General features: G+C 41.1%; 2 pseudogenes; one reads left to right on the forward strand and one right to left on the reverse strand.

Annotated features, from left to right (window-relative positions):
- The first annotated feature begins 1,008 nt into the window (after positions 1 to 1,008).
- LOC144380433 (ferritin heavy chain pseudogene) lies at positions 1,009 to 1,730 on the forward strand (annotated as a pseudogene).
- Positions 1,731 to 9,294: 7,564 nt separating this feature from the next.
- On the reverse strand, positions 9,295 to 11,517 carry LOC118531875 (protein SDA1 homolog pseudogene; annotated as a pseudogene).
- Between the last annotated feature and the right edge of the window lie 308 nt (positions 11,518 to 11,825).

Raw genomic sequence — 11,825 nt, forward strand, 5'->3', positions numbered from 1 at the left:
AAGGCTTGCTGAGTGGCAGTGAAAGTACAGGTGAGGTTGGAGGAATATATCCACATGGTTAGCAGTGCATTCTCTAAGAATGCACCTAAAACTTCTGTTTTCTGCGACAGAAAAGAGAAATCTGCATTTACCCAAGAGGAAGGGAATTGGCGAGCCAGGTGAGAGGGGGTGAGCAAATCTAGGATGTCAGTGAATAGATCACTGACGCTGTCCATACTGGGGTCCAGACAGGGCAGAAGGAATGTGTTACTAGGACTGCGCTGAAAGAGTAAGAGATGAGAGAGAATAAAGGGAGTGAAGAACAAGTGCAAAAAGAGTGGAAGACTGAGAGGTGGAAAGATTCGCTGAGACTTTGGAGGTGCTGCCCTGTTGGAAAAGACTGAACCTGATCATGAATAGGAGAGAAGTGGAGGTCCCTGAAACAATAAGGTCTAGGAACTGAGTGAGGAGGCTATCAGAAGTGTCATTAATATGGATGTTGAGTCACTGAGGATAGCTGCCATCCAAATAAAGCTTTGTGATACCAAATATTCCAATGGTTCCACACTGTATTTAATGAACAATCTCATCAGGACAATATTCCAGTACATTGCTCAAAGAAACCATGCATGTGACTAACTCAAAACGGTTGCACTTATATTCACGAGTAACATTTAAAAGTATTATATAGGCCACACGCTCAGCACAGAGTCGCACTGTCACCCAGCTCCTTGGAACCTGGAACAGCGCTCGCGCCCCGCCCCGCCCCAGCCCCGCCCCCTAGCCCCTCCAGAGCCCCCTCCAGAGCCCCCTTCCCACTGACCCCAACGACCTGCTAACGGATCCTCACCCCACGCCCCAACTCCCGGGTAACGGACCCACCTTCCGGTTCCAGCCCAGAGCTCGTGAGCCCCTAGCCCAGGAGCCTGCCCGCCTCCTGCCTCCCTCGTCGCCCACCCTGAAAAGGCGCCGAGGACCCGCCGCCACCGACTTTGGCCCCGCAGCCCTCGCTTGCGCACCGCCTTCGCCTTGATGCCCGGGCTGCCAGTCATGGCCACCGCGCCGCTCTCACAAGTGCGCCAGAACTACCACCCCGACTGCGAGGCCGCCATCAACAGCCAGATCAACCTGGAGCTCTACGCCTCCTACGTGTACCTGTCCATGGCTTTCTACTTCGACCGCGACGACGTGGCCTTGAAGCACTTCGCCCGGTTCTTCCTGCGCCAGTCCCGCGAGGAGACCGAGCATGCCGAGAAGCTGATGCAGCTGCAGAACCAGCGCGGCGGCCGCATCCGCCTCCGCGACATCAAGAAGCCAGACCGCGACGACTGGGAGAGCGGCCTGAAGGCCATGGAGTGCGCCCTGCACCTGGAGAAGAGCGTCAACCAGAGCCTGCTCGACCTGCACCAGCTGGCCACCGACAAGAACGACGCCCACCTGTGCGACTTCCTGGAGAGCCACTACCTGCACGAGCAAGTCAAGTCCATCAAAGAGCTGGGGGGCTATGTCACCAGCCTGCGCAAGATGCGGGCTCCCGAAGACGGCATGGCGGAGTACCTCTTTGACAAGCTCACCCTGGGCGACAGCGACAAAAAGAACTGAGTTGGGACTGTTTTCCCTATAGCCCAGGGTGCATGGTGACTTTCCCTGATCACCATGCCGAGCATGCATATTGCAGTATTGCCTTTGCAAAACGTTCCAGTTTTTTTCTTCCAGTTTTGCCATAAATAAATAAAGTTGTTTGGTTTCAATAAAGTTATTTGGCTCTTAAATAAATAAAGGTCTCTGATTGATTCATGTGTGCAAATGTCTCACCTTTTACGTTTTAAAGCAGGTATCTAGGCCACATGCAGCTCAGGATCTCCATGGATGGAGGGAGAAGGTATTCCACTGGACCCTGGAAAATACAAAATCAATCTTCCCCTTATAAATGATGTAGGCATGTGGGGGTGGGGTGGAATGGGGTGGGGTGGGGTCAGGTGGAGCCCTGGTGAATGTGGGAGCCAGTGCATGGTAAAAGTATAAAAACATGACCTGACAGTCACAGTTGGGGTTGCCTCTGGAGAAAGTGGAGGGAATGGGATCGGGCAGGCATTAAAATAAAGGGTTCTTAAATTTTACTTGAAAATTTTTAGTTTACTGATATATGCAAATGTTAAATTTTGTTAACTGGGTAGCATGATGGAGACACCAGAAGCCAGCTTGGCAGAGTATCTCTTTGACAAGCTACCCTGGGCGAAAGTGACAGTGTAACTGAGCTCACTTTCCCACAGACAGGGGAGTGAGTTCATAAGTCATCATGCTGGACATGCGTACTGCCCTTACAAAACATCTAAATATATTTTTTCCTTCAATTGTACCCTTTCTTCCAGTAAAGTAATGTGGTACCAGAAAACCAAAATTACCTTATTAGAAGAGCTGAAGAATACATGGTCAAGGCTGAAACTCAAATCTGTGATCCTGAACATGAAGTACAATAAATCCCCTTGAATGTTAAGTCAGTGAGTCTGGCTGCTTTGAAGAATGTAGGGGGTGGGGAAGAGTTGAAGCTGGAAGGCCAGTCAGGAGATACTATAGTTGGTCCAATGAGAGATATTGGTGGCTGAATTGGAGGGGAGGCTCACAAATGGAGGATGAGACACATTCTAGTTGGACTTGGATGAGTCAACAAGGTTTGCTCATGGACCAGAGGTGAAAAAGGAGAAATGAAAATAATCTGGGTTCTGATGTTTGGACTTGAACACCTGGGTTGACAGTAGTGCTATTTATTAATTTGGGGACTTTTGCCAGAGGCACATCTGGGTTGGAAGGGTGGGAAAGTCATATCATGTAAAATCTGAGATGCCTATTAGATATCCAAATAGAACTATCATGCAGGTAGCTGGAAAAAAATGAATCTGGAGCTCAGATAGGAAGTCAAGCTTGGGAATATACACATGGGAAGCATTGTGACTGGATAAATTCACTTAGAAAGAATGTAGAGAGAGTATGGAACAGCCCGCCCCAAGCCCAGGGCAGGTAACATTTAGAGAAGGGACTGAGGTGTTTGAACACCCAGACAGCTGCTGACCCCAACTTGACCATTATCTTATTCCAGACTGAATGGCCACTTATGTGCACTCCCACTGTATCCCCAAATCAGCCTGTTCCTGACCTCACTGTGGCCTCTGGATTGTTCCCTTCAGGATGTGGTGAAGATTTAGCCTTTTTTTTTTTTTTTTTTTTTTTTAATCTTCCTGGCTATGTGTAGAAAGAAATTACGTCCCAGTTAAAAAACCAAAAGATTTCCAAAGGAAAGGATAGATGTGTATTTGTATGATTTTCTTTTTTATGTTCCCCTTTCAAAACTGCCTCTTTCTCAGTCCATTCTCTATTTAACCAGATGAAATCATCACCCATGTAATCCCTAGTGCTATCTGAGAAAAACACTCAAAACATTGTGTTTCCTCTCTGCCATGTGTGGGTTACAAAGATAAAAGTTAAAAATTTACAGACTTTGTCTCTTATATTCAAAGACACATGGGTAGTTTTTTAAAGCCAGCAGATGGCTTTGAAGCATTTAGAAAAATATAACGAAGTTAAGGTAAGCAATAATTACATCCACGTTTCCCCATGGCTGTGCTTCAATACTTCCTTAAGAATGAGGATTATGGTTCTTTGAGTTCAGTTTACAGGAAACTAGCTATTGACCCTTTACTCTGTTTAGTCAAATTTAGTCTTTTTCCTTTATTTCCTTCTCTGCCTGTTTTGAGGACCTCTTCTCTTTCTGATTTGTCTCAGACCTTACAGGTGTGTGTGTACGTTGCTATTCTGTTACATACTGCTAATCTAACATATATACGAGGACTATAAGAAGTCCGTTTTTAGTCTCACTCAAAGTTAAATCCATCAGTTTTTCTCCTTTTTTGAACACCCAGTGTTATAAGTGCATGCTATATTTGAGGTACTATTTCAGATGCTTTCCAGATGTTGTGTTGTTGTCACATCAACCTTGTGAAGTATGGATCTTCCCTACTTTAAATATGAGAAATTGGGTTCAGAGTAGCGTCATTTTCTGGGACAGCACAGCTGGTAAGTGATAGGGCTAGAATCATCTGACTTTAGAAGGGGATAAACTCTGCATATTTTCTGCTCTGCTGTCATCTCAATTCCATGAGCTATGTAATCCACATTACATAGATTATTTCATTTAAGCAGTGGTACTGTGGGATGAATCTCTATCCCTATTTTATTAAAAAATGACAGGCTTATGGGTGGTGTTTGCATGTCCCTTGCAGGTGTTCAGACCCAGAGTTCATATTCTTCTCTGTTGCATCCAGCCCTGAATTACTTATTTCACACTTGGTGTTCACTAAACACACAGGTCCCTAATCCTCATACGTATCACAAACTGGCTGCTCTCTTTACTTTTATAGATCACAGTTAGGTTTCTTAAAAGGATCACTTGGGCTTTTTTACTTCCCTGAAAAAATGAATTTGTTTGCGTTAAGTTTTAGAAGCAGTAATACATCTGTAAGATTCAGAAATCAAAATATATCAAAAGATTTATGGTGACTCACTCATTCTGTCAATCTCCCCAGCCTCCCAAATATTTCAACCCAATGGGTGTTTCTGTGGAGGGATAAGCCCTTGGAGTTCTCTACTATGCTACTGACCCTGACATCACCCAATTCAATGATTTTAATATATTTACTGAGTTGTGCAACTAACATCACAATCTAATTTTAGAACAATTCATCACTACCCTCCCCCCAACTACAGTCACTCTGCAATACCACCCCCAGCCCCTGGCAAACATTGATCTATTCTACACATTTGCCTTTTCTAGACATTTAATATAAATGGAAGCATACAATGTGTACTCTTTTGTATTTCTTTCACTGGGCAAAATGTTTTTGAGGTTCATCCATGTTGCAACATATATTGGTACTTCGTTCTATTATTTATTGTTGAATAATATTCTACTGTATGGATATACCACTTCTCTTTATTTACCAGCTGAAAGACATTTGAGTTGTTTCTACTTTTAGCCTGTTGGGAATACTGCTGCTGTAAACAGTCACATACAAATTTAAAAGCATGTTTTCATTTCTCCTGGGCACATACGGGAGTGATATTGCTGTGGCATATGGTAAGCACATATTCAACTTTATAAGAAACTGCTAATCTAATCTGTTTTCTTTTCTTTAAAGATTTTATTTATTTATTTGACAGAGAGGAGAGAGAGAGAGAGCACAAGCAGGGGGAGTGGCAGGCAGAGGGAGAGGGAGAAGCAGGCTCCCTGCTCAGCAGGGAGCCTGATGCGGGGCTCGATCCCAGGACCCTGGGATCATGACCTGAGCCGAAGGCAGACGCTTAACGGACTGAGCCACCCAGGCACCCCTCTAATCTGTTTTCTAAAGTGTCTACATTATTTTATATTTCTATCAGCAATATGTGAGGGTCCAATTTCTCTACATAAAGATGTAATACATGAAAATGCCTTTTGGGGAGGAGTTAAGATAGTGGAGGAGTAGGGGACCCTAAGTTCGTCTGGTCCCTGGAATTCAGTAGGTAGTTATCAAATCATTCTGAACACCTGCAAAATCAATCAGAGATCTGAGAAAAGAAATGCTGCAATTTTACAAACAGAAAAGTGACCAGCTCTTGGAAGGGAGGAGGTGCAGAGACTTGAATCTGGAGATAGATAGATAGATAGATAGATAGATAGATAGATAGATAGATACTGCAGCGGGGAGGGAGCTGGCTTAAGGAGGCTACCGCAAAGTATTATAAGTAATGGAGTGAAAAATTGGAACTTGTAGAAATCTGCTACAGTGGGGGACGTCCCTGGCTTAAAGGTGCTCAGGTAGCTAAGTGGGGCAGAATCCCAGGTGGGACAGCGTGGTCTCAGTATCCCGTGGGGTCACAGGAAGAATGGAGATGCCTGAGTGGGGCAGAGTTCCCATGTATAAGAGCAGGGAAGCCGGCTGAAAAGAGCGAGTCTAGGTGCAGGCTTTCTGCTCTATGTTGCTATAAACTGTGAAGTGCTGCACGATTTTGCGACATCTCTCCTAGCAGGGGCCCAGCAAAAGGCAGAAGCAATGGTGAGACCCCCCTCCCTCCCCTGGGAGGAACAGTGTGGGTCTGCACTGCAAGAGTCCTTATAATTTGGAGTCTTGAAACTCAGTAGTGTGCCTGAGATAAAAACGCTTGGTCACAGCCTGGGCGAACACAGAGTTCCCATGGAAACCAGGGAGACAAGAGTGATTGACTGCTTTTCTGTGAGGGCTCACTGAAGAGTAGGGGGTACAAACTTTCAGCTCTGGGGCTAGAGAGTGGGGTGCCACCATTTTCATCCTGCCCATTGGTGCTTAAAGCCTTCAGGGAGCAAAAGAGCGCCACACAGTGGAATCTGGGGCCTCTTACACTGAGCCTGGCCCCCTGGCAAGGGAGGTGCTTTTCCACAAGGGTAAGGCACCTGAGAATCAGCCCAACAGGCTCCTCCCGCAGAAGACCAGCAGGAACAACTGGCTAGCACCAAGTTTACTGATCATAGAGAAATGCAAAGCTTCAGCTTTTGGGGAAAACAATATATAGCATTCCTGGGTTTTTTTTATTCTTTAGTCTTTCAGTATTATTTTTTCAGCTATTTTCTTATTTTTTAAATTCTTTCTTTATTCTTTTTAAGTTTTTATGTATATATTATATTATATATATTTTACTTTTGGTTTCCTTTCATTGTATTTTATTTTATTTTTGTATATATATAAGTTTTTTGTCCTTCCTATTTTGGGATCTGGTTTCTTTTAACAAGCAGACTAAAACACACCCAGGATCTAGTTTTTTGTTTTGTTCTGTTTTGTTTGTTGTTTGATTTTTTCTTATTTTGTTTTGTTTTTGTTTTTTCTTTTTTTTCTGTTGTTGTTGTTATTGTTGTCTTTTCTCTTTCTTCTATTCTTTTCTGGACAAAATGACGAGATGGAGAAATTCATCCCAAAAGAACGAACAGGAAGTAGTACTCACTGCCAGGGATTTAATCAATAAGGATATAAGTAAGATGTCTGAACTAGAATTTAAAACAATGATTATAAAGATACTAGCTGGGCTTAAAAAAAGCATAGAAGACACTAGAGAATCCCCTTCTGGAGAAATAAAAGAACTAAAATCTAGTCAGGACAAAATTAAAATGCTCTTACTGAGATGCAGTCCCAAATAGAAGCTCTAAAAGCAAGGATAAATGAGACAGAAGAGAGAGTCAGTAATATAGAAGATAAAATGATGGAAAATAAGGAAGCTGAAAAGAAGAGAGAAAGACAATTACTGGATCACGAAGGGAGACTTTGAGAACTCAGCAATTCCATAAAGCGAAATAATATCCAGATAATAGGGGTCCCAGAAGATGAAGAGAGGAAGAGATGGGCAGAAGGTTTATTTGAACAAATTATAGCTGAAGCTTCCCTAATCTGGGGAAGGAAACAGGCATTCAAGTCCAGGAGGCACAGAGATTCCCCCCCTCAAAATCAATAAAAATATGGCAACACCTTGACATATAATAGTGAAGCTTACACATTTCAAAGATAAAGAGAAAATCCTGAAAGCAGCTCAGGACAACAGGTCCTTAACTGACAAGGGCAGACACATAAGGCTGGCAGCCAACTTGTCCACAGAGACCTGGCAGGCCAGAAAGGACTGGAATGATACATTCAATGTGCTAAATGGGAAGAATATGCAGCCAAGAATACTTTATCCAGCAAGGCTGTCATTCAGAATAGGAGAGATAAAGAGTTTCCAGGACAAACAAAAACTAAAGGATTATAACAATTCCTTTTTTAAAAAAGATTTATTTATTTATTTTAGAGAAAGAGAGTGCATGCACATGAGTGGGGCGAGGGGCAGAGGGAGAGGAAGAGGGAGAGAAGCAGACTCCCTGCTAAGTGTGGAGCCCGCCCTTAAGATTATAACAATTATCAGTAATTAACAAAATAAGAAGGTAGAAAATTAGTAAATATATATAAGACCTGATCAAATCTATCAACAAATTTGACCTAATGGACATTTATAGACTACTCCCCCCAATAGCAGAATACATATTCTTTTCCAATGTACCTGGAACATTCACTAAGATAAGACTATATGCTAATGCATGAAAGGAATCTCAATTAATTTTGAAAAATATTAAATCATACACATATTCTCTGACTACAATGGAATTAAATTGAAGTCAACAACAAAAAGCTACCTGCAGTCCTCCAAAATTGGAAAGTTAAATAGCACACTTATAAATAAGCCATGGCTCAGAGAAAAATTTGCAGGGAAATTAGAAACTCTTTTGAACTCAATGACCAGCAACACACAAATATAAAAAATAATGTATAAAAATTTGTGGGGCACAACTAAAGCAGTGTTTAGAGGGAAATTTATAGCTATAAACAATAAAGAAAAGTAATGAAGCAAAACACTGGTTCTTTTAAAAATCAATCAAATTGATAAATCTCTAGATTAGACTGTTCAAGAAAAAGAGGAAAAAAACATAAATTATCAATATCAGGAATGAGAGATAGTATTATTACAGACCATACACTCCTTTACTGTATAATCAGGGAATATTACAATTCTATGCCAACATATTTTATAAATTTAGATGAAATGGATAAATTCCTTGAAAGACAAAATTACTCAAACACAAGAAGAAATATAAAATCTGAATAGATGTATATTGAATTTTAATTGAATTTGTTATTAAATTCCTTTCCACTAAGAAAATGCCAAGGACAATTTTCTTCACTGATGAATCCTATCACACATTTAAATAAGAATAATAATTCTGTGCCAAATCATTCAGAAAATAAGGAAATGTGACCACTTCCTAACTCATTTTATGAGTCCCACATTACCACGGTACTAAAACCAAGCAAAGTCATTATAGGAAGGAAAAATACTACAGAAAAAATCCCTCATGGACATTCAAGGAAAAATTCTTAACACTGTACGCCAAATCCATCAATATATAACAAAGAATAATACATTATGAACATTTATGGTTTAACCCAGGAATGCTAGATTGATTGATATAACATTCAATAATCAATCAGTTTAATTCAGGATAATAACAGTAATGGAGAAAAATGAGACCATCTCAATAGATACATAAAAGCATTTCACATAATTTAATATATATTTACAATAAAAACTTTCAGCAAACAGAAAATAGAAGGCAACACCATAAACTTGATAAATAGCTACACAAGCTAACATTATTATTATTATTATTTTTAAATTGCTACCAAGTTTACTATGTTTTTCACAATATAGTGCTTCAGGACTTTTTAATGTAAATAAATATTTTTGATTAACTAATTTTCAAAATAATGATACAAATTTAGCATTCTTCTTGGAATGGAAAATTTGCTTGGAGATTACTTCATTCTTTTTCTCTTTTTCAAAAGTGCATCTCGTAGTGCCAGCTGCTTTTCTTGGAAGGAACACTTGTTTTTTGACCGGACATTATGGCAAATCACATCATCATAAAGTTCTTCTGTTTTTTCTTCTCTTTATTTGTGGAACTGGAAAATGGGTTCATTTTGGTTTTCTTCCTCACAAATTCTTTTCGATCTGTCTTTCCAGCCATTGCCATTGCTAGTCTTGTCTCCTTGTCAGACTTTGGCTTCTTATGAAGGCGTTCAATGTCCCGAAGAGAAAGTAACTCACCCCTGGGATCCTCATCACTATCAATTTCAATATATTTCCTCTTTTGGGCTTTCCCTGGGGCAGCGTCAAGTTCTTTCCTCATTTGGGCCATGCGGATTTTCTGGAAGTCTTCCTGAGTTAAAACGTGGCTCGTGCTAATGGCTGCAGCTTTGGCTTTCCGCTCCTCCATGGGCATGCTGTTGAGCTTCTTGGATATTTCTTGCTGTTCTTCATCAGAAGAGCAGTGCACATCAACCCACTCACCATCGGCATCTGCCTCCTCACTGAGATTAGTACTTTCCCACCCATCTTCATCGTTTTCAGCATCCTCTTCTTTTTCAACTTCTAGAATTTCTGCTCCTGGAATGTAATTTTTAGCATCTAATTCTCCATATTCTTGCACTCTTGCTTCTATGGAGGCCCCTGTAGGCTTACCCCGGAATTTCTTCTGCAACATCTTAGGATTCAGTGTTCGGAAGAGTTGAATCAAAGTTCTAGCAGACATCATCACATTCTTATCTCTGTGTGTTTTATACTGAGCCAGGTCTTGGAGAAGTTCTTCAGTCACGGCTAGAGGACATCGAGCTCTTATCTCTTTTATAGCATTGATTCCTACTGTCATGACCTCCCCAGAGTTCTTGTCGGTGACAAAATTGTTGGCCACAGTCATGAGCACTGACTGAATGATCTCTGGGGGTACTAAGTGATGAGATGCTTGGGCAGCAAACAGAAGGATCTTTGTTACTTCTCTTTGGTGGGGCTGCAGAAACCTTTGCACAAATGGATAGAAGTTAAAGAGAAAAAGCTTGTGAACTCCCACCAATCTGGAGATGAGGTTCAGGAGCATCATTTTCACCTCAAACCTCTCCATAGAGCTCTCTAGCTGCTTTAGTAGTTTTTCTGCAAAATCTTGGGGATCATGAATCAAATGAATAGCTGAAAAGTTAAAGACCTCTGGTTTTTTCTTCTTTTTTTGTTTCTTGAGCACTTTCATAGCCTTTTCCAACATTTTCTTGTGTTTGGAGCTTTTCTTCCCTGTGGCATATTGCACTAGCAGGTCTCTTGCTGTTGGTCCTTCATCCTCAGATTCTGAGTCGCTGTCCTGTTTCTCCTCTTCATCTTTCCCAAGGAAAAATGTCAAAGCAGCAACTAATATCTTGGTGACCTTAGAGAAACATGCAGTTGTGATCACATTGACAGTTTTGGCATCATTCCAGATGTTTCTTCTGTAGAGTTCAATCATCACATCCAAAGATATCTTGGCTGCAGTTGCATTGCTGTCTCTTAACATGGTGTACATGAAATTCTGCAACACTATATTCACTTTATTGTTCTTGTGTTTTGCATTTATATTCTTGATATCAGTGACAATATGTGTGTATAAAGTCTTTCGCAGAAGCTTATCATGGCAACGCAGAAGCTCAAAGAAGAGTTCTAGCAAACTTGATGGATTGATGAGATTCTTATTTCTCAGCAAGATCAAAGCTTTGCAAAATGTCATTCGAAGATCTGAATCCAAGACAGTGTGATTATAGGAGAGAAGATCTTTCAGCTCTTGAGGAAAATTACTTAAATGTTCTGGATAGCAGTGACCAATCTGTGCCATAAACATCACCAGCTCTGCCAGTTCTTTGCTAGGTTTGTTTGGTTGTAATTTGAAAATCTCCACATTGGATTTGTAGTGATTATACTGCTGTAGAAACTCCTCGACGTAGGCTGGCAGATCTCGCTTGATCAGATTCTGTAGCTGCGGCAGGTTGCTGGGCAGCTTGTTATTGTTTCTGTTAGACATGTTGGCTGCTGACTGGCTCCGCAGGGAACAGTTTTAAGAAACCCCACACCGCCGGCAACCACCAACCGTGTCGGCTGCGTGTGTTAACATTATTTTTTATGGTGAAATATTGGGTACTTTCCCCCTAAGACTAGAAACAAGGAAAGCAAGCCTGCTCTCATCACTTCTAATCAATATTTTTAGGAGATACTAACCAGCTAAACAAGGTAACAGAAAGGGGGAAAAGGTATCCAGATTGGAAAGAAAGAAGTTAAACTCTCTTTATTGACAGACAACATGATTTATGTATAACTCTAAGGAATTAGTTCTAATAGCTACTAAATTATATCTACAACCAAAAGAGTTCAGTATATAAGATCAATACACAAAAATCAATTGTATTCTA

Source organism: Halichoerus grypus, chromosome X (genome assembly GCF_964656455.1).
Source record: "Halichoerus grypus chromosome X, mHalGry1.hap1.1, whole genome shotgun sequence".
Classification (NCBI taxonomy): Eukaryota; Metazoa; Chordata; class Mammalia; order Carnivora; family Phocidae; genus Halichoerus; species Halichoerus grypus.